This window comes from Gorilla gorilla, chromosome 22 (genome assembly GCF_029281585.2).
Source record: "Gorilla gorilla gorilla isolate KB3781 chromosome 22, NHGRI_mGorGor1-v2.1_pri, whole genome shotgun sequence".
Classification (NCBI taxonomy): Eukaryota; Metazoa; Chordata; class Mammalia; order Primates; family Hominidae; genus Gorilla; species Gorilla gorilla.
This window is the reverse complement of record NC_073246.2, coordinates 36,588,092-36,608,545: the sequence shown is the minus strand read 5'-3', so window position 1 is coordinate 36,608,545 and position 20,454 is coordinate 36,588,092. Positions and strand designations below refer to the sequence as shown.

Here is a 20,454-nt window from a genome sequence, read left to right as displayed (position 1 = left end):
TTTTATCATACACAGCTTTCATTTTCCCCCAGTGCTGATAACTCTCTCAGGCTAAGTGCACTCTGGGCTAAAATTTCTCAGCAGGATTCTCAGCTTAGGAGGGAAAATTTTGTACATATACATTTCTGATCAAATCAAAGTAAGCAGTTTGAGAATGTAGAGTGTGTTTTGTTTCCAGCGAAGACTTAGGTGCTTGGATAACCCAGAATTGCATGTTTGCCTTTCGAATTCAACTTTGTCGAGTTCCTCCAAAGGTAATTCTCGAAAGAAAGAAACGGTGCCTCCAAAGCCTCTGACGCCACATTCCGAAAAGCTCTCGGGATACCAGCCTCGTCTTCTGAGAACCTGGGGATTCTGCTGGGTCCTGGCCTTGTGAACCTCCCTGTCTCAGGGCTCCCCACCAAGGTCCGAGTCGTGCGGGTCCAAGTGGCACCATGAGGTCACCAGTTCCTCCTCACCACACGCCCTCTCTAAATTACAGACTGTCCTGCCGGCTCTTTTCATACTTACTCTACCCAAATTTAGAAAAAAGGCCTTTTTCTTAATTCCTTCTTTTTGTTCAGGCAAATGGCCTCTCCAGTGGTCTGGAGTTACATGTACAGGGCACCACCCACACAGCCACCTTCCACTAGACAGCTCTCTGCCCCACCCCTGCCTTCAAAGGACCAAACAAACACCTGGCATCCTGGCGCAGACCTGACGGGGCGATGACTCCCCAAGACATTCCTGGCTGCTCCTCAGCACCCCACACTCTCCTTCTCACCAGAGCAGGCCACCCCCTACCACCTTCTTGATTCTACCATCTTTCTAGAAAATTCTGTGTGGGCTTACATGGTGAACACGTTCCATCAAGTAAGCACTTTTCTCTACTCTGCCCAAATATAATGAAAAACAATTTGGAGGTGGTGGAGAGAAGATAAAGAGGCCACAAAGCGGTAGTATTTTAATTGGTTATTTTCTGATAACTGGCTTTCAACCAAGGAGGCAGGACATGCATCCGTGTGCAGGGAAGGATGCCAGTCCCTGCAGAAAACCAGGAGAAAGACATGGTGTCTGGTGGAGGGATCTGGGAGCAAGCAGCTGATTTGGATCCATCGCAGGATGTGGAGAGTGAGTGAGTGATAATGGGCCGCTCCATTCCAGCGTGCCAGGGGGACTTCAGGCTGAATAAAAAGAGTAGGTGACTAGAGGAGGCCAGAGTCAGAGACAGAGTGAGGTGTGGGAGGCCAGAGAGTTGTCCTCAGAGGGGAACAAAGGGGCCAGAAGACCCAGCCAGGGCTCTCTCTGTTGGCAGCTGAACCGAACTGATGAAAAGCCAGAGAGAAAGAGTTAAGGCAGATCAGACGGGAGGTGACTCCCTCCTCCCAGTCCCACCCACACACTTCCCTGAATCCCTTCCCGGCCTTTTGCTGGATGCCCAGTGGCCTCACACGCTTTGGACACTGGCAGTCAAACATGCATTTCGTGGCCAAGCAGGAAGATCTTGGCCTTCAAGCCACACAGCCAGCCCTCCCCACCTCCACTGTGCCTGCCCTGCCCATGGAGGCTGGGTGTCAGTCCCCGAAGCACAGGAAATTTCACTGCATGTACAACTGATGCTAGGGGGTTGACGTACGGGGTTGATGAACACCCCTCGTGGAATGTGTGAGTTGTAAACTCAACCCAGGAGGGCCTGAGGGATATTACTGTCAGCATCTGGCATATGGAATGGCGGTGCTTGTGAAAGAGACACGCGGGAGCCCTGGCTGCTCGCCACGCCCCCAGCCTGCGCCCCCACGCCCCTGCATGGAGGCCTGATATTTGGATCAAGACAGGACCCAGAGATTCTCCCATCCCCTGCAGACGGTCCTGGGACACGGGCAGGGTTCAGCCCTATTGGGTCTTCTATTGCTTCCACGAGGAAAAGGTGGGGGAGCTGGGGTCTCTCTGCCCCTTTCTATGAGGGTTTCCGGAGTCAACAGCCCCCCATCTTCGGTCATCAGGGTGTTCCTAGTGCACAGGAAACGCTCACAAAATGACGGGGGCCTGAATCCAGTGGCTGCCATGCGCCTGGGGCCGGGTACCTGGTAGAAAGTGCCTCACAGCTCCTCCCTGCTCATTCTTTCCTGGGCCAAAGTCCATGAACTTTTTCCCTTCCAGAAGTTCACAAATTCTCACTACTAAGAGATCACCCACTGAGAGTCACATCTACGGGAGGAGGAGAAGAGGAGGTGGGAGAGAAAGTGAGAGGGCCTGAGGCACCCGCAGCAAGTCCGCCAGGCTGCCTTCTGTGCCCAGCCCCCAGTCTGATGGTTATAACTTAAAATGCAATATTTAAATTGATGAGACTTCTTGATTTTGAATAGTTCTGTAAATTAAAAAAAAATTATGAGTCTATCCATTTGCCTGATGAGTTGAAATTTCCCTTTTCAGGCAACATCAGGTTTCTCCAAGGCAACATGGTGGACGGGAATGGGTGCTGGCGTTGGAGCCAGGGAGAGCTGTTGGAACCTTGGCCCCCTACTTACTAATTGTGTGGCCTCGGGAGATTCAGTTGTTCTCTCTGAGCCTCAGTTTCTCCCTTTTTTTAAAAAATAGGGATACATGCACCTACATCATGCAAGATCTGTGTGCGATACACTGGAATCCCTGGGCACCCAATAAAGGTAGCTATTATTGTCATTATCATCATCAACATCATCATCATTACTCTTCCAAACCTGAACACACCAGAGCAGACAATTACGGAGTGCAGGCTGCCTTTTAACAAGCCTCAATTAGTGAGATTTTTATGCCAAATTGTGCAGTCCTTAAAGAACCACTGATTTTTTTTTTCTCCTAAAAAGTAACACATCCTATACCTACTCCAAGTGAAAATTAAAAACTTAAGTCCCTTTCTAAATTGCAAAGCAAACAGATCTTCAGCCAGGAGACAAAAAGGCAAAAATCCCCGGCCAGGCATTCGTGTCTAGGAGCCAGACAAACCTCTTGTAAAAGGTCCAGAGAAGGGCTCACCTGGACGGCTGAGCACACCTTGACCCGTGGCGGAGGTGGCAAGCGTCCAGAGAACTGCTTCCTTTTCCAGAAATGACACCACAGTCCTCTGCAGCGGTGAAAAGGCTAAGGTCCTTTCTGACTTTTGGGGTTGGTGCTAAGAAAGCCTGAGCAGTGGGCGGCTGACTTTTTTCTACCACCCCCTCGAAGAGAGGGAATTCCAAGGAATGGGAGGAGAACACAGCCACTCCCCATGACAGCTTGAAGTTCAACACCATGGGAATTCAGAAGCACGTGAAGAAGGATTATAATGATACAGGAGTTAAAAAGAAATTATTTAGGCAGGTAGTGAGGTAAGGAAGTCCTCACTAAGGTTTCCCTTTTAATAAAAAGCAGCCTCCAAATCATTTCTTTTATTCTTTTCTTTTCTTTTCTTTTTTTTGAGACGGAGTCTCGCTCTGTCGCCCAGGCTGGAGTGCAGTGGCGCGATTTCGGCTCACTGCAAGCTCTGCCTCCCGGGTTCACCCCATTTTCCTACCTCAGCCTCCGGAGTAGCTGGGACCACAGGAGCCCGGCACCACGCACGGCTAATTTTTTGGATTTTTAGTAGAGACGGGGTTTCACCGTGTTAGCCAGGATGGTCTCAATCTCCTGACCTCGTGATCCGCCCTCCTCGGCCAAATCATTTCTTTTCTAACAAAAAGCAGCCTATAAAATCAAGCTGCAAACATGGATAAGCAAGCTGGAAGCTTACACCGGTGAATGCCGGCAGCTGTGACAATAGGAAAAGGCCACCTGGGGGCCAGGTATGTTCAACATGGCGGCTCCATCTTCCCTTTGCTTTATCAACCACGTGTACAGTAAAGGAACAGGCAACGTGGCTCCAGCCGCCTTAAAAAAAGATTAGGGTAGGGTGGTAACCAGCTTCTTCCTGCCCTATGTAAACATCATGCCCGGTCCTACCAATCTTTGGGCTCTATTTAAATCAAACACCACCTCCTCAAGCCAGTCTATAAAACCCCATGCACTTCACCACAGGAACAGAAGACCCACTGGGACGCCCCTGTCTCTCTGCAGGAAGGAGAGCTATTCTTTTTTCTCCTTCTTTTGCCTATTAAACCTCCGTTCTTAACCTCACTTCACGTGTATCTGTGTCCTTGATTTCCTTGGCATGAGGCAACGAACCTCTAGTATTACAAACGATGCTGCTTCAATAACAAGATGCAGGAGGAACAAACTAGCCCATTCCTTTGCAGAACAGGAATTAAGGAGAATATCCTTCAAAAAGCAACAATTTCTAAGGTGACTTTAAAAACAGATAATAGGTCAGGTGTGGTGGCTCACACCTGTAATCTCAGCACTTTGGGAAGGCCGAGGTGGGCAGATTGCTTGAGCTCAAGAGTTCAAGACCACCCTGGGCAACATGGTGAAAGCCTGTCTCTACCAAAATTAAAAAAAAAAAAAAAAAGCCAGGTATGGTGACATGCGCCTGTAGTCCCAGATCCTTGTGAGGCTGAGGTGGGAGAATTGCTTGAGCCCAGGAGGTCGAAGCTACAGTGAGCTGAGATTTCCCCACTGCACTCCAGCCTGGGTGTCAGAGGGAGATCCTGTCTCAAAAACAAAACAAAACAAAACATCACAGCTACCATTCACTGACTACCTACTCTGACTTCAGGTAAGGTTCCAATTCATTTGTGGATGTTGTTGAATTTAATCCTCTTAAAATCGTGTAAGACATGTCCTATTATTCGTCCCATTTTATAAACAAGGAAACTGAACTTCAGAGATGCTAAATAACCTGGCCAAAGATGCAAATAGACTTCAAAGAATAAAGTGCGCGCTCTCTCTCTCGCTCTCCTCTCTCCACTCAGTGGCCTCACTGTCTTTCCTGGTGCTCAAGATGGAAACTGGACTCTTCCCTACCCTTTACCTGATCATCAGTCTCTTGCCCAGCACAGCATTTCTGCTTTTGAAGCCGCTCTTGCCGGGTCTCAGAGCCTCGGGCCTGGGGGGTCTCTCTGGCTGGAATTTCTAACCCATATCCTGGACAAGGTTAACCCTGATAAGATGCCATTTTCCTTAGGTCATTTTGCTGGAATGTTATTAAAATGTAAATTGGAATCACAGTGCTCCCAGGCAGTGTGACCACTGGCAAGTCACCTGACCTTCTAGTGTCTGTCTTTCTTCATGTACAATGAAAGCATAATAGTACCTACCTCTTAGTGCTGGATAAGAATTAAATGAGATGGTACACATACAACGCCTAGAACAATGCCTGACACAACACTTAGGACCTTGGATAATCTGCTGTCCTTCCTTCCATCCTCCCTTCCGTCTGTCTTTCTCTTTCATTCCTTGCTTCCTTCCTTCCTTCCTCTTTCCTTCCTTCCTCCCTTCTGTCTTTCTCTTTCCTTTCTTCCTTCCATCCCTTTCCTTCCCTTCCCTCTCTCCCTCCCTCCCTTCCTTCCTTCCTCCTTCATTCCTTTTGTCTCTTTCCTTCCTTCCTTCTGTCCTTCCTTCCTTCCTTTAGCACCCAATTGGTTACTAATTGTTTCCTGTAGGTGACATTCTTTCAGAGCAGGACAGTGTCAGCCTCCCTACAGAACAAGTGCTAATGCCTCCTTGTGGCATGGCCCATGTGAATTTTCTTCCCACTCCCCATGGAAGCACAGGGCCAGGACCACGGAAGGTACCCCATGAAAACTCACATCATGGAGCAAATGACCACTGTCCTCACAGGTCTATGAGACTCCTCATTACAGGCAGCTCCTACAGAGACAATGAAACCCTGTCCTCACAGGCCTATGAGATTCCTCATCACAGTGAGCTCCTACAGAGACAGCGAAACCCTGTCCTCACAGGCCTATGAGATTCCTCATCACAGTGAGCTCCTACAGAGACATCGAAACCCTGTCCTCACAGGCCTATGAGATTCCTCATCACAGTGAGCTCCTACAGATACAGCGAAACCCTGTCCTCACAGGCCTATGAGATTCCTCATCACAGTGAGCTCCTACAGAGACAGCGAAACCCTGTCCTCACAGGCCTATGAGATTCCTCATCACAGTGAGCTCCTACAGAGACAGCGAAACCCTGTCCTCACAGGCCTATGAGATTCCTCATCACAGTGAGCTCCTACAGAGACATCGAAACCCTGTCCTCACAGGCCTATGAGATTCCTCATCACAGTGAGCTCCTACAGAGACATCGAAACCCTGTCCTCACAGGCCTATGAGATTCCTCATCACAGGCAGCCAGAGACAGCAAAACCACTCCTCCTGAAGCAGAGCCTTGGCAGGCCCCGCAGTTCTCCTGGCCTCAACTATCCCCAAATGTCTCCCCAGCTTGCCTGTCAGGGGCTCCTTTCTCCACCCACCCAAAATGACAATCACTGTGTGACCAACTCACCCTGGTTTGCCCAGGACTGTCCTGATTTTAAAACTGAAAATCCCACCATCTCCCCCTAAGTCCTGGGCAAGCTCGGATTATTGGTCACCCTATTGTCTGCCCAGATAAAAGCCTTATTTTTAGATGGGGAAATGCCATTGTTGATGTTTTCTTCACCAAGAAGCAGGCCTTTGCTCCTCGCTAATGAAAACATCAGCATAGATGCATCCATCAGACTTGATGGTTAACACTCTGAATGCTGAGGAGGTGGGACCAAAGATAGGGAAATAACAGCTACTGAGAAGAGAAGGAAAGGGGAGGGGAGGGGAAGGAACCAGATAAACAGGGCTGAGGTCTGTCAGCGTTCAGGGAAGAGATGAGAATTTAAGACAAGCCTAACAAACTCCCCAAGTCTGTGGAGAACCAGCTAATACAGGGACGGCCTTTCCCCTCCTGGCTTTGGCCACCTTTGGAAAAGTCTGCTGCTCAGCTCAACTAGAGATGCAGTTAAAATCACTGGTGTAGCACAGGTGGCAAACCTACCCCAGAATTGTGACAGACACTCCAGACCAAAGGGCACCACCCAAATGGGCCAGACACCAGGCCTTCCTCATTTCTGAATCTCTAAATCACTCTCAACAAAGGCTGCAATTTCTCTTTGATCCTCTATACTGTCCCTGGATTAAAGAGAAAAGCAAGAATCTCTGTCCAAGTCCAATCAGGAGACCCTGCAGGCATCCCCAACCCATCAGCAGCTGGTGAGAAAAGAGTGCCCTGTGCACCTGAACGGGTGCCGTGTCCCAGGAATTTAGAGATCAAAAGATCAGTATCGATTCATACATGCCACCTTGGAACATGCCCCCAATTCTCATTCTAAAAAGGAGATACATAATTACATGCATTTCTCAAAATAATACACCTGAGGCCTTAAGAAGATCACAGATTCCAGTTCTGTCTTTTACAAATGTGATTATGAGCAAAATGGCTATGTTGCAAAATAATAATGGTAATGATGAAAGTGATAATGATAGCAACTAACACATATGGAGCATGTGCTCTGTACTACTCATGGTTCTGAGCACTTGTGTCAACTCAGATTTAATCCTAGCAACAACCCTATCAGGTGTAGGTACTACTACTATCTCCATTTAAGAAAACCAAGACACAGAGAGGTAGAGAAACTTGTCCAAGGTCACAAAGCAGGATTTGAACCCAGGCAGTCAGCTAGGATCCATTCTCTCATTCCCACCCTGGACAAATGGAGGGGACCCCAGGGCCAGCAGGGTCCTTCCTCAGAGTGATGGCAGTTGGCTTGTTTGTTTGTTTGTTTGTTTTACCCAGCTCTGCTCTGTAAGGTTTGGAATCCATGGTGATAAGAGAACACATATCAGAAGCAGGTGGAAAGTGCAAAGTACAAACAGTGGTTAGGACAGAAAATGGAGCTGGGTTGAGGCTGTAAAACATGCATGCCCTGTGTGCTTGGGGCATTGGAGAGAAAACATTCGGCAGCCCTGGTGGACAACTTTGGTGGCCAGGTAGGCCAGGGATGGGGGGGTCTCTAGTCATGTGTGCATATTCTGTCCCCTCTGTAGGAAACCCTTGCTACAACTCCAGATGACAATGGGTTTGATGTTGCATTCCCCCACACCAACACCTAGAGTGCAAAATGTCCTTCTGCCTTATTAACAACAGGCCTCATCCTCCATTCCCATGCCCTTGGCCAACTTAGTGGGGCAGACATCCACCTGCAGAAACCAGGAAGTCCTGCAAAGCCTGCACCTGGGCAAACAATTCCACCCTTTCTTCCAACAAGGCAGGCAGGGCCATGGATCTCCTTGGAAAATCTCATCAAATCTGCTTTAATCCAGGCCATCATGGCCCCAGGTAGCACATTTCATGTCGTTTAGCCAAAAGAATTTGGGTCTGGAATTTTTTAAGGCAGGTAAAACCAATGTCTGCCTTGGCTATGAATAGCTTTCAATAAAAGCACCCAGAGAGCATAGCACACCAAGTAAGGCCACTTCCTCATGTAGGAAAGGGACTTTTCAGACTTGCTTTTCTCATTTCAGAGTCTGAGAAGACACTGGTTAGGGTCAATAGGGCAATCCCCAACACAGCCAAGCAAATAACCACAAACTGACTTTCCAAATAGGTCAACCCTTGACCACACTCTCTCTGGCCATGGCCTGGAATGACCATGGCAGAATGTGAGAGAACAAGCTCTGGGGCATTTACTCGTGCAGTAGGAAGAATAATGGCCTCTCAAAGATGTCCATGTCCTAGTTCACAGCATCTGTGAATGCATTACCTTGCATGGCAAAAATGACTTTGCAAATGATATCAAGGTTATGGATTTTGACATGGGGGATTATCCTGGATTATTAGGCAAACCCAATCTCATCACATGAGTGCTTGAAAATGAGAACCTTTCCCAGCTGTGGTCAGGACAGGTTTGATTAGGGAAGAAGGGTCGGAGAAATGAAATATGGCTGGAGTAAAGACGGAGGATGGGGCCATGAGCCAAGACATGCAAGCAGCCTCTAGAAGCTGGGGAGGTGAGGACCTGGATTATCTCCTAGAGCCTCCAGAAAGAAATGCAGCCCTGCTAGTGCCTTGATTTTAGTTCAGTGAGACCCATGTCAAGTTTCTGATCAACAGAACTCTGAGTTAATAAATTGGAGTTATTCAAAGCCACCAAGCTTGTGGTGTAATTTGTTATGGCAATGATAGGAAATGAATACAGCTGAATTTCCACATGGGAATCCTCAACTTTTCCCCAGGACAGTTCAGCAGGTCAACTACTCATCAACATGCAGAGGGAGGAAACCCTGAAGCAGGTAGTACTTAGCCTATTTCAGAAACTTCCTGCACAGAGCCACTCTGCTCATTTTCCAAAGACTTGCATGATGGCCATGGATGCCATGGAGAAAAACTGAGAATCCCTGCACCGAACCTCTAACAACCAAGGTGTATTAGTCCATTCTCACATTGCTACAAAGAACTACCTGAGATGGGGTAATTTATAAAGAAAAGATGTTTAATTGGCTCATGGCTCTGCAGGCTGTACAGGAAGCATGGCTGGGGAGGCCTCAGGAAACTTACAATCATGGCAGAAGGTGAAGGGGAAGCAGGCACATCCTACATGGCTGGAGAAGGAGGAAGAGAGCAAAGGAGGAGGTGCCACACAGTTTTAAACAACCAGATTTCAGCCTGGGCAACATGGTGAAAACTTGTCACTACAAAAAAATACAAACAAAAAATAGCTGGGCATGGTGGCATGCATTTGTGGTCTCAGCTACTTGGGAAGCTGAGACTGGAGGATTGCTTGAGCCCAGGAGGTCAAGGCGGCAGTGAGCTGAGATCACACTGCTCCACTACCACACTTCAGCCTGGGCAACAGAGCGAGACCCTGTCTCAAAAATAAAAAAGAGAAACAAACAAACAAAAAAAACAGATCTCGGCTGGGTGCGGTGGCTCACACCTATAATCCCAACACTTTGGGAGGCTGAGGCTGGAGGATCACGAGGTAATGAGATCAAGACCATCCTGGTTAACACAGTGAAACCCCACCTCTACTAAAAATACAAAAAAAAAAAAAAAAAAATTAGCCAGGCGTGGTGGTGCCTGTAGTCCCCAGCTACTTGGGAGGCTGAGGCAGGAGGATCACGAGGTAATGAGATCAAGACCATCCTGGCTAACACAGTGAAACCCCGCCTCTACTAAAAATACAAAAAAAATAAAAATAAAAAAAAATTAGCCAGGTGTGGTGGTGCCTGTAGTCCCCAGCTACTTGGGAGGCTGAGGCAGGAGAATGACGCGAACCCAGGAGGCGGAGCTTGCAGTGAGCCGAGATCGTGCCACTGCACTCCAGCCCAGGCGACAGAGCAAGACTCCGTCAAAAAAACAAAACAAAACAAAACAACAACAACAACAAAAAACAGATCTCATAAGAACTCATTATGAAGAGAACAGCAAGGGGGAAGTTCTCTCCATGATCCAATCACCTGCCATCAGGCCCCTCCTCCAGTACTGGGGATCACAATTCGCTGTCAGATTTGGGCAGGGACACAGATCCAAACCCTGTCACAAGGCAAGACCACAACTCCTCTGCGTCGACTTCTGAACTATAGTAACTGTTTCGACCTGAACTGTGGGGAGGCCTGCTTGTTCCTTCACATCACCTTTGGGGCCGCAGCTTCTAATGGACAAGCTCCAAATGGAACTTTCTATTTGGATTCACATGGTTATTTTTCGCCAATTTTTCAACTTGTCAAGAGTGATTTGAGGTCCCTCTAGCCAAAAATCTAACAGGGCACAGACCTGGATCATCACCACAAGAGGATGAAGGGACTACCCATGACATTTTGCCTTTTTAAATCTTGGTTCCTTACTATGGTTTTTAGAACGTACCCTCAAACGTCAAGGTAGGGAAACAACTTCTGGAGGCCATTGGTGCCCCCTAGTGGTCAAGAGATGCACTCATTTATCACTTTCCCTTTTACGGTCTCCATTCCTGATTAGGTTTTGTGGGAAAATGCTACAAGTTAGTTTTTAGCCCCTAGGGGGGACTAAACCATCTAGATTTCCCTGGGACTCAGTGATTCCCTGCTACACAGGATTTTCAGTTTTAAAACCAGGAAAGTCCTGGAAAAACTAGGACAAGCTGGTCTTTCTAACCCCTGACAGACCTCCTAGACTTCACAAAAGAATCACCGGAAGAAGGCAATGTCTTTTTGTCTAGGCACCTCAAACAGAATTAGGACCTGAACAGTGTGCTTTTAAAAATGCATCTTGATTTGAGGTCAGCAGCTAGATGGTGCATACTTTGCCTTATGTTAGGAAAACAGCAATTTACGATTGGTAAATTATTTCTCGACTCTCATTAAAGAACAAGGGGGTGGGGCTGGGGAGGAAGTCCAGTGGTGGGAGAGTAGGGTCACCCCATATGATGGCAGAGCAGACCAAGAAAAAGAAATTCTAATTATCTCTAAAAGTGTTCAGACTCAGCTTTCTCAATTGGTTCAGAATTCCCCAGCTCTTCTGCAAAGTTCTTTAGAAATGCATAGCTCCCTGGAGGTGGGGATCCGGGGAGGCACCTGCCTTCTCTTCCTCTTTCCTTATAATGTTTTTAAGTTTTAAAGAGGCCAAAGGCCTAGAGCAATCTATTAACAAAGAAAAAAGTCCAGTCCTTCAAACATACTCAGGTCAGTTTCAATGACCAATATATGAAACTTCTCTGCAGTTGGGAGCTGGGAATTGTATAGTACTTTTTGTTTACACTGAAACTAGTGAGTAAACAGAAATATCTTAAGGGTTCTTAAGGGAATTATTATGAGATCAGGTTTAGAGCCAATATAGATTTTAGAACACTTCTTTTTAAAAGACGCCAGAAATCAGAGGCTTTGCAGTCAGGTAGAAAGCAGGTGATCATCTATGTGGTATGATTTGCGAGATCTGGGAGAATCCACCTATCTACAAATGCCCCCACCAGCCTTTCATGAAAGCCTGAATCACAGAGGATTGTCTAGAAAAAAGCCACAGTCCGTCAAGGTACATATGTGGTCATCTTCCGTCAGGCCAAACTAAAAGGGGGCACCAGCTCCAGTGACCTCTAACCTCCCCATGAGTTGACACTATCTGTCCATTTCCTTATACACAAAGTGAAGGTGTTCGTTTTCATAACTTTTCTATACCTTCTCAACGGTGACACCTTCTCAGAGGTGGCTGAAGAAGTGGCAAAGCTAAATGAGCACTCTTGTCTTAATAAATTACATTTTGTAAAGACATGCTTGTCAGATCTCTTTCTAAAAAGTTTGAGGCAGTTTTGAGAAACTGTCTTAGTGACTACAGCTGGTCATTGTTGCCATAAAGTATCCTAGTATTCAAATGTTAAAATTAAGTCACCTGGAATACTGAAAAAAATAGCAACCTAAAATACTAAGAAGATTTGGATTGCTAAATTAAAGTTCTCAATAGATCTCGTGGATGACATGTTCATTGAAAAGTTTTGCTTCATTTTAAAGGGCAAACAGAACAAGAGCCACCTGTAGTCAATTACATCATCAGTTTCTCCTGCAGTTGCCTTCCTTAATGGAACAATTTCAACAAAAAAAGCAAGCAAATGAACGGCTCTCAGCACAAACAAAATTGCTTGTAAAGGAGCGAGGCAATTGCACAATGTGCTGTAGGACCAAATGCCAGATCAATGGTAGAGTGGGATGGTATTTTTTATTTAAATGCAAATTTGGTAAACCTTGCCCTATATCCTCATGTTTAAGAAACCTAATCTGTATCAACCTGCTAGTTTTCCCCGACACTCCCCTTTTTTTTTTTCCTGGCCACAGAGATTGAAAGGAAAGCCTGTATTACTAAACCAAAACTTCGGGTTTCACAAGCTTTACACTTAAGCCACCCTGACATTTTGCATTGGTGAAAGCAGACAAAAGAATCAACCAGGAGTGCATAAAAATCATATTATGTATTAAATAAGAAAACTTGGCTTTAAGCTTCAAGAGAAGGAAAATCAGGGTCAGAATCAAAAAAAAAGTGTGGCATTTAGGGAAATAACAAAATTTTATTAGAACTATTAATATGTTCAGAGGAGTGACTTCTCCAGTTTTAACTGTTAGATTTCGGTTTTGCATTTCCTTGTAGTCTCTGAATCTTTACAAGTTAAAGGGTTCCTACTTCATGGAAAATTTATTTGCTAAACTTGAAAGTTCTTTGTCAGTGAGCAAAGACATACAATACCTCCCTGTAGAAGTTAGCAATTTAGAGAGAGAGCTTTAGGATACCTCAGACATTATGGAATTATCTGGAAACTTTACCTTCCCCCATTTTCCACTGTGAGTGACTACAACTATATGGCCTGGTTTGACCCACACGAGAGGAAGGCCGTGGCCCAAGACTAAAGGGGATCAGCTGCTCTCCAAACAAGAAGAAACACCAGCCTGACTGGCCAAGTCTGGGCTTTATTATAAGGAATTCTTTTCTGTGCCACATGCTTTTTTTTTTTTTGACATATATTATAACTCCCTTCCCACCCTCACCCTGGGGAAAAGAAAAGGAGGGGGCACCCACACTATTTCAGGATTCACTAACCCTGACCCAGGCTGAAATCAGCTTCGTGTAATTGTCCACAAAGCAGTTGAGGAGCAGATATTCAAAGGCTCCTGTTTTCAAAGGGGGCAATTGTGCTCAGTGACCAGGAAACCAATGTCCCTAACTGGCTGCGAATCATATGGTGAACACAGCAACCCAGTGTCAGGGTAATGAGTCACTTCATCTGCCACATGCAGATGAACAAACACACCGACACCACACAAAGGGGAGGCTGGGATTTTCCAAATAAGCTCATGTGTTACCCTAAATCCAATCTAGGCAAGTCCAGTGACTTAAGAAACTGCCATATTTCAGTCCTGTGTTAAGGGGTAAAGGAAAGTAAGGCTTTAGAAAACTGGAATTCGAAAAGGAGGCAATAAAATATATTCTCTACAGAGAATAACTTGCAAATATTTTACAATAAGGTGCCAGCAGGCAATTAAATAGTGAAAGATATGTGCTGTCTATTTCGAGAAGAAAATGTCATGTGATGATAACTTGGCCGTGCTGTGGGGTGACAGCACTGGCCTCGAGGCTGATCCTGCACAGCTGGATATCCAGGCAGCACTGTGCCCTCACCCCCTTTGAGCTGTGAGCTGGACCAGAGAAAGATCCCCACTCACCCCACCCTCACCCATCAAGAGGTCTGTCCTTTGTCAGGGAATATACAAGGGTCTGGACATTCCTGCCGGAAGCTCCAAACAAGTTCCTGTGATCCAGCTATGGGAAACAGACTCAGAAAATAATGAAAGTCTTTTCCAAGAATAAAGGAGAAGAAACTTGTCTAGCCTCAAGACTAGAGAGCTAGAGTCAGAATGGCTCCTAAAAGGAAAGAGAAGAATCTGTTTGGATAAGACAGTGTGGAGCAAGAAGCATAATTTCACGCTGTGTTGGGGTGAATCAAAAATGATAAAGCGTTCAAGGACATATCAGAGAGCCAACAAAGACATGGAGTTGTCCGAAAGCTTCTGCCAAACCTAAGAAAGTGGATTGAAAAGAAAAATCTTCAGCAGCTGCAGTCCCCAGAGAAGGCCCCAGCCTGACATTGCACAGCATCTCAGGGCGCATTTGTATTCCAGTCTGCACTGGGGAGTTTAGTGCCTCTGGAGCTGTGTCAAGCAGTATCAACGGACACCAAGTCCATCCAGACCCAGAAGATTCTCAGGAAAAAAAAAAAAAAAAAGCTTCCGATCCCTTAACTCAACAAATGAGACACTTGTTAGAGCACCTTCTATATAAGAAAGTGGACTTGCAATGAGAATGAGCAAGACATAATAATAAACAATAATACTCCGAATGGTAGTGAGATACAAGGCACGTGGTTTGAAACACAGACCGTGGAAGCCATCTCTGGTGTTGTTCTGCACGCACCTCCCAATCCCCAAAGGAAAAACATCATTCTTCATCCAAGTACCTTCGAACACCAGTTCACCTGGGCTTCTCCGGTGTCAACACGCACTTGTGGGGTTGTGCTGAGCACTGACAACGTCTTCCTAAGAGTGGGTCTCACCACGACTGCTGGAGGTGTGGAAAACCAAAGGGGAGGTGCAGTGCCCAGAAATGCATCTCCTTCTCTGCTCCACCCTCTCCCTGCATCTGGAACTGCAGTTCATGAGGAAGAAACAAGAGGGCTGTTGGCTTCAGAGATGCAGGTGTGGGCAGCGTCCTCCTCAGGCAAGGGAAGAATAAAGAAGGAGCCCTTTGCTCTCTCCTTGAACTGCGAGAGAGCTGGCTCACCTCATTCCCTCACCCCACACTGAGAGCAGCTTCATAAAAGTGCCCTGAGAGATTAGAAAGGAAGATCCTGGCTGGACAAGTGGCTCACACTACCACGCCAAACCTATTTCACAATTTCTAGAAGGGACTTGGACACCTTCGAAGGAGTCATAGAATACAAGCAGGCTTCTTTGGGGGAAATTCTGACATTGCGGCCATCAGAATTTGCTACTTCAGCTCAAATTCTGGAATTTCTGTTTCCCCTTAGAAACAAGTCAAGTCTCCCTTAGAGAAGGAGGAAAATCAGTCTCATTGCATCCCAGTCATGAGACCCACCACTGAGGTCCGCTCAGCTGTCTCCCCGCACCCTCTGCCCAAGCCTTTCTCAGCTCAGTCACCTTCTTCTCCCTTCTTCCTCTACAGTCTATATTAGCAAACTAGAGACCCTCGCTGGTCTTATCCCCCACCTCTTGGTTAGGCGCAAGATGGAGCTACCTGAGGTGGAGCAGGCGTCAGGCCATCGTACAATGAAACGGACAAGGGCAGAGCAGATGGGCCATACAGGGCGTCTATGCAGACTATCTGTAAGGCGTCTCTGCTTCTTAGCCTCTCTGTAAGGCCAGGGGAACGCCAGCCGCAGAGGAGACCGCCCGGGTGAACCGTCGTTCTCCGTCTTTTGTCTTCCCTCGCCTGCCCTCTAGTGGGGAGAAAAAATAGACAGCGAGGACAGCAACAGCCGCAAAACCCAGCAGCAGAAATAAGGCTCCGAGCCGAATAAGAGTCAAACCAATGGTGGGGGGCGGCCACACTGATGAGAATTGAGGGGAAAGACTATTGTGTCCCCTCGTTTTCACATCTTTGCTAGTATTGTCCATTGTTATTATACCAGCTCAAACTATGACACAAATAGTGGGCATCACACTTCTTGTAAGTCTATAAAGGAAACATGTATCATCATTGCAGCAAGGCCTATTTTAGAAAAGAAATTTTTTTCGTAAATAAATAAAAGTCCACACTTTCTAGACTGACTTTGTTTGCATGCTCAACCAATACTTTACACTGCATACCCCCAGTGGAGCGGACAGCTCCATCCCAATGCTCGTTGTCTGCAATTATCAGTAAAATTTATTGCCAGATACCTCATTCCAGGCCATAAAAGGAGCTAGGCTTTCCCTTAAAACAGACTTCTCACTCTTCATTAAAACTTAGAAATTAACTTTATTCACTCCTACATTTAGATGCTAAGAAATATATTTTAGATCTTAACACTTTCAAACATAGGTCTAAACATTTCAAAAAAACTACTAATCCTAAACATATTCCTAAGTATGTATAGTATTTTTTCTTTTCAGCTGTTGTAACAATTTATTATTCAATGGATTAAGTGGGTGACTACCCTTGACTCACATTGATTAATTACTGAACCACATTGCTCCTAGCTTTCAGTTCTAGCAAAAGGCTTAATTATGTTAGTGTTCATTGTAACAGCAGGTGGAATCAAGGCATAAGAAGTCCTTGAGCAAACAAACTGGTATTTGCCATCTATTCTTATATATGAATTATGCTTTAAAAACTCCAGGGCTATTTTTAATCCATATTTAATAATATGGCCTGATACCAACTGAAGCTTTTACATGGAGATGAAAAGCTTATTTCCTTGTGAAATTCTCACAAGGAATTATTGCAACAAAGGAACATCTTGTTCTAGAAAGCCTGCTTAATGATGCAGCCTGTTTTTATATACCCCGGCGGTTTAGGTTCTTGAATGACAGAGTAGTCCAATCCCTACAGTGACTCAAAAGGGAAAAAATGCAGGCACCAAATGGAAGAACTGGCTGCATGGAGCCTCCTTCCTTTCATCTGATTGCCCCCTCCCCCTTAGAATTGCTTTCAACTGTTACTCCACACCTCCCATCTGGCCCTGTCTTTTCACCCACTCAGATTTCAGTAGCTTAGAGGAGACATCAGTCATGGCATATCCCAGTCACCAATTGCCACGTAACAAATTACCCACAATTTATCAGCCTAGAGTACCTGGTTTATAGTATCTCATGATTTTGTGAGTGAAGGATTTGAGGGAGGTTTGCCTGGGCGATCCTTCTGTTCCGTGTGGCACTGACGAAGGTTACTCAGCAGTGTTCAGCTGGCAGATGAGCTGCTCTGAGGGGCCAAGACAGTTTCATACACATGTCCAGTGTCTTGTGGATGGTCTGGTCTGAGGGGGCCAAGACAGCTTCACACATGTGCCCAGTGTCTTGCGGATGGGCTGGTCTGAGGGGGCCAAGACAGCTTCACACACATGCCCATCATCTTGCATAGATGGCTGGAAGGCTGGGCTCAGCTAGGATTGTCAAACGGAGCACCCACAGGTAGCCCCTCCAGCATGGTGACCTCAGGATGGTCAGTGAATAAGGCAGAAGCCACACAGTCTTGCAGGACAAATATCACCCAGCATCACGTCCACTATATTCTGCTGGTTACCAAGTAGTCACTAAGGTCAGGCCAGATTCAGAGGGAGGAGAATCAAACCTCACTTCTTAATAGGAATATTAAAGAAATGGCAGCCATCTTTAATCCACCACACTATATGATTCCAGGCTGTGCCAAAATGCTCAAAGCATATGTTTTTGGTTTGGGGTTTTTGTTTTGTTTTGTTTGACACGGAGTCTCACTCTGTCACACAGGCTGGAGCGCAGTGGCATAATCTCAGCTCACGGCAACCTCTGCCTCTTGAGTTCAAGTGATTCTCCTGCCTCAGCCTCCCAAGTAGCTGAGACTACAGGCGAGTGCCACCATGCCCTGCTAACTTTGTATTTTTAGTAGAGACAGGGTTTCACCATGTTAGCCAGGCTGGTCTTGAACTCCTGACCTCGTGATCTGCCCACCTCAGCCTCCCAAAGTGCTGGGATTACAGGCGTGAGCCACCGCACCCGGCCAAAGCATATGTTCTTAATCATATTAATAAATGCTTTGAGCATTTTAGTTATTTACTAACTTGAACTGGCTTAACCCATTTATGCCTAAGGTTGCAAATTTTTTGTGTGAAAAAGCAGACCTTGGCGATGACATTGAGCAGTAGGATATAAATAACTTCCACAAGCTTAGCGGTCCAATAATGGAATACTAGGCATAAATGGTTAAGAAAACCTTAGTAGTGTCTAAAAGCAATGGAGTTGTTGTTTTGTACTCAGCCATGGGTGGAGCTACATATGTGCAGGACTTCCCTTAGCCAGAGCCTCAATACCTGGAGAGTGACAGAACATTCTTGCTTTATTGCTGTTATTTATGATTCAAAGCATCATAATATATTAGTAAAAAGGGCAGCTAACAAAAAAATGTCCCCCTCCATGTCTGATGTGTTAATAGCTCTGTGTTTCTTTAAGCACTGGATTCTCTGTTTGGAGAGTTACATGACACAGAGAAGCCGCCGAGTGCAACCTAAAACTTCATCCAGTTTGATCATTTATGGGAAGAGAGTTGAAGACATCCAACCCGGAGTTAAAACAAAGAGAACAAAGCTGGGGGAGAGAGTTAAGTCTTTCCAAGGTTCTTTGAACTCACCTCCAAGGCTCTCACACCAAAGGCACCAAAAAAGTGTTGATTTTTCTTATTTAGGGAGAAAGAGTATCACTGGACCTCCAGACCAATAACACCTTTAGTTTGTGCAGCCTTCAAAGCAGATGATGGCTGTGATGTGCCGACGTCTTGGACAGGCCATATGGCCTTCACCCTAAGGACCCCATCAGAATATCACTGTGTGTTCCAGCCAGGGAATAAAACAGTGTCCTCTGTTCATCTCTGCTCTGATTCATCATCCCCATGTCCCCAGGTGGCTAGAGGAGGACCAGGGTCACCGCTTGGGGGATTGCTGGAGTGCATATCAGCTTCTTCCTACTGGACTGCAGCATCCTACACACCGCCCCCCACCCTGCCACCCCACCAAAGCTAGGAAAATAAAAGCATAAAGCCTTGAGAACAATGGGTCCAGGCTTTCTTCTCTCTCAGTAGCCAGCTACCCTCTCCAGTGGAGAGTCTCCCTAGCTGGAAGGCAAAATCTAGGTTTATGGAAAAGGACCCAACTGCCTGGCTTCTCCAGGACAGTTTTGAACTCTCACACCTGGAAACCAAAAGGGTGCCCTGAAACTGACAGCTACTTCATCAGCACTGTGTTGCCTCTCCTTTGTAAAAATAAGTGCTGCTCCTTAAAGAAATAACTGCAGAAAGGGGACATGGAATGACCTAGGTCACATTTCCAGGTCCTCCTTGCTTGTGTACTATAATTACAGTGATTTATTTTCCTCTCCCTCATTTTGGCCTTCACTTACACGCCTCACTGTATTCTCCTACCGTAGAAAGAGAAGGAAGGAAATAATCTTTCATGTGCCATAGAGCTTTAATAGTTGTAAAGTTACTGTGCACAAAGTCAAGGTCTGTAAACACAGTCTGGCTGCTGAGACATCACTGGCTTAGGTGAAAAGAAGTTATGGATAGTAATATAAAATTACATTCTTCAAAATGTGTAATTAAAAATGGACCACCTGACAGAGTAGCTATTACTACATGGCTGTCATTCATACATCCATCTGTTGTGCAGATAGTTGGATAAATTGATTCATCTTCCAAATAGACGGGCACATGGCAGGGGGCCAGGCCTCATGTCAGAGATCTAGAATCTAACTTTCCCCTAGACTGTTGTTACTGCCCAGCCTGCCAGCCTGCTCTTCCCACCCAGCCCAGCAATCTCCTGCGGTCCTCTTCCTCATGTTGCATAGTAGTTGTTTCTTTCTGGATCACTGTCTAGGCTGAAGTTCTCCAGAAAAGCAGGGGCTGTGTTTGTTCTAATCACTGTTACACCCCCAGCCCCAAGCACAATGTCTGCTACTTGGCAGGTAATCAATAAATATTTGTTTTAAATATACATTTGGGTGCAAAACAGCACTTGGTAGTGTGAAGGACAAAAAAAAAAAAAAAAAAAAGCAGCGTTTACTTCTCCCTACTTATTTTTATGTGAACAGCCATATACTATTAAAAGAAGAGAAACAGTGAGTTGAGGGATAAAATCCACAAACCTAGTAAAAATCTGGAATATGTCAACAGAGTCTGTGTTTTCCACAAAAGCTTCAAAATTATTTTTTCAAACAACCTTTGATATTTGAGCATTTCAGTTCTCCCTCTGTATTAGTCCATTTTCACACTACTATAAAAACTACCAGAGACTGGGTAATTTATAAAGAAAAGAGGTTTAATTGACTCACAGTTCCACATGGCTGGGGAGGC

At 45.9% G+C, this 20,454-nt stretch overlaps 1 protein-coding gene across 2 annotated transcripts in view; it reads right to left on the bottom strand.

Moving 5' to 3' along the window:
* CLIC6 (chloride intracellular channel 6) overlaps positions 1-20,454 on the bottom strand; it is a 49,203-nt gene that overhangs the window by 14,299 nt on the left and 14,450 nt on the right. The window contains exon 1 of one of the 2 annotated variants that reach the window (XM_055373834.1): positions 15,673-15,844. The exons of the other annotated variant lie outside the window; for it this stretch is intronic. The gene's annotated coding sequence lies outside the window, so the exon portion shown is untranslated. Of the gene's footprint in view, positions 1-15,672; positions 15,845-20,454 lie in introns of those variants that run through there. 2 annotated transcript variants of the gene reach the window in all.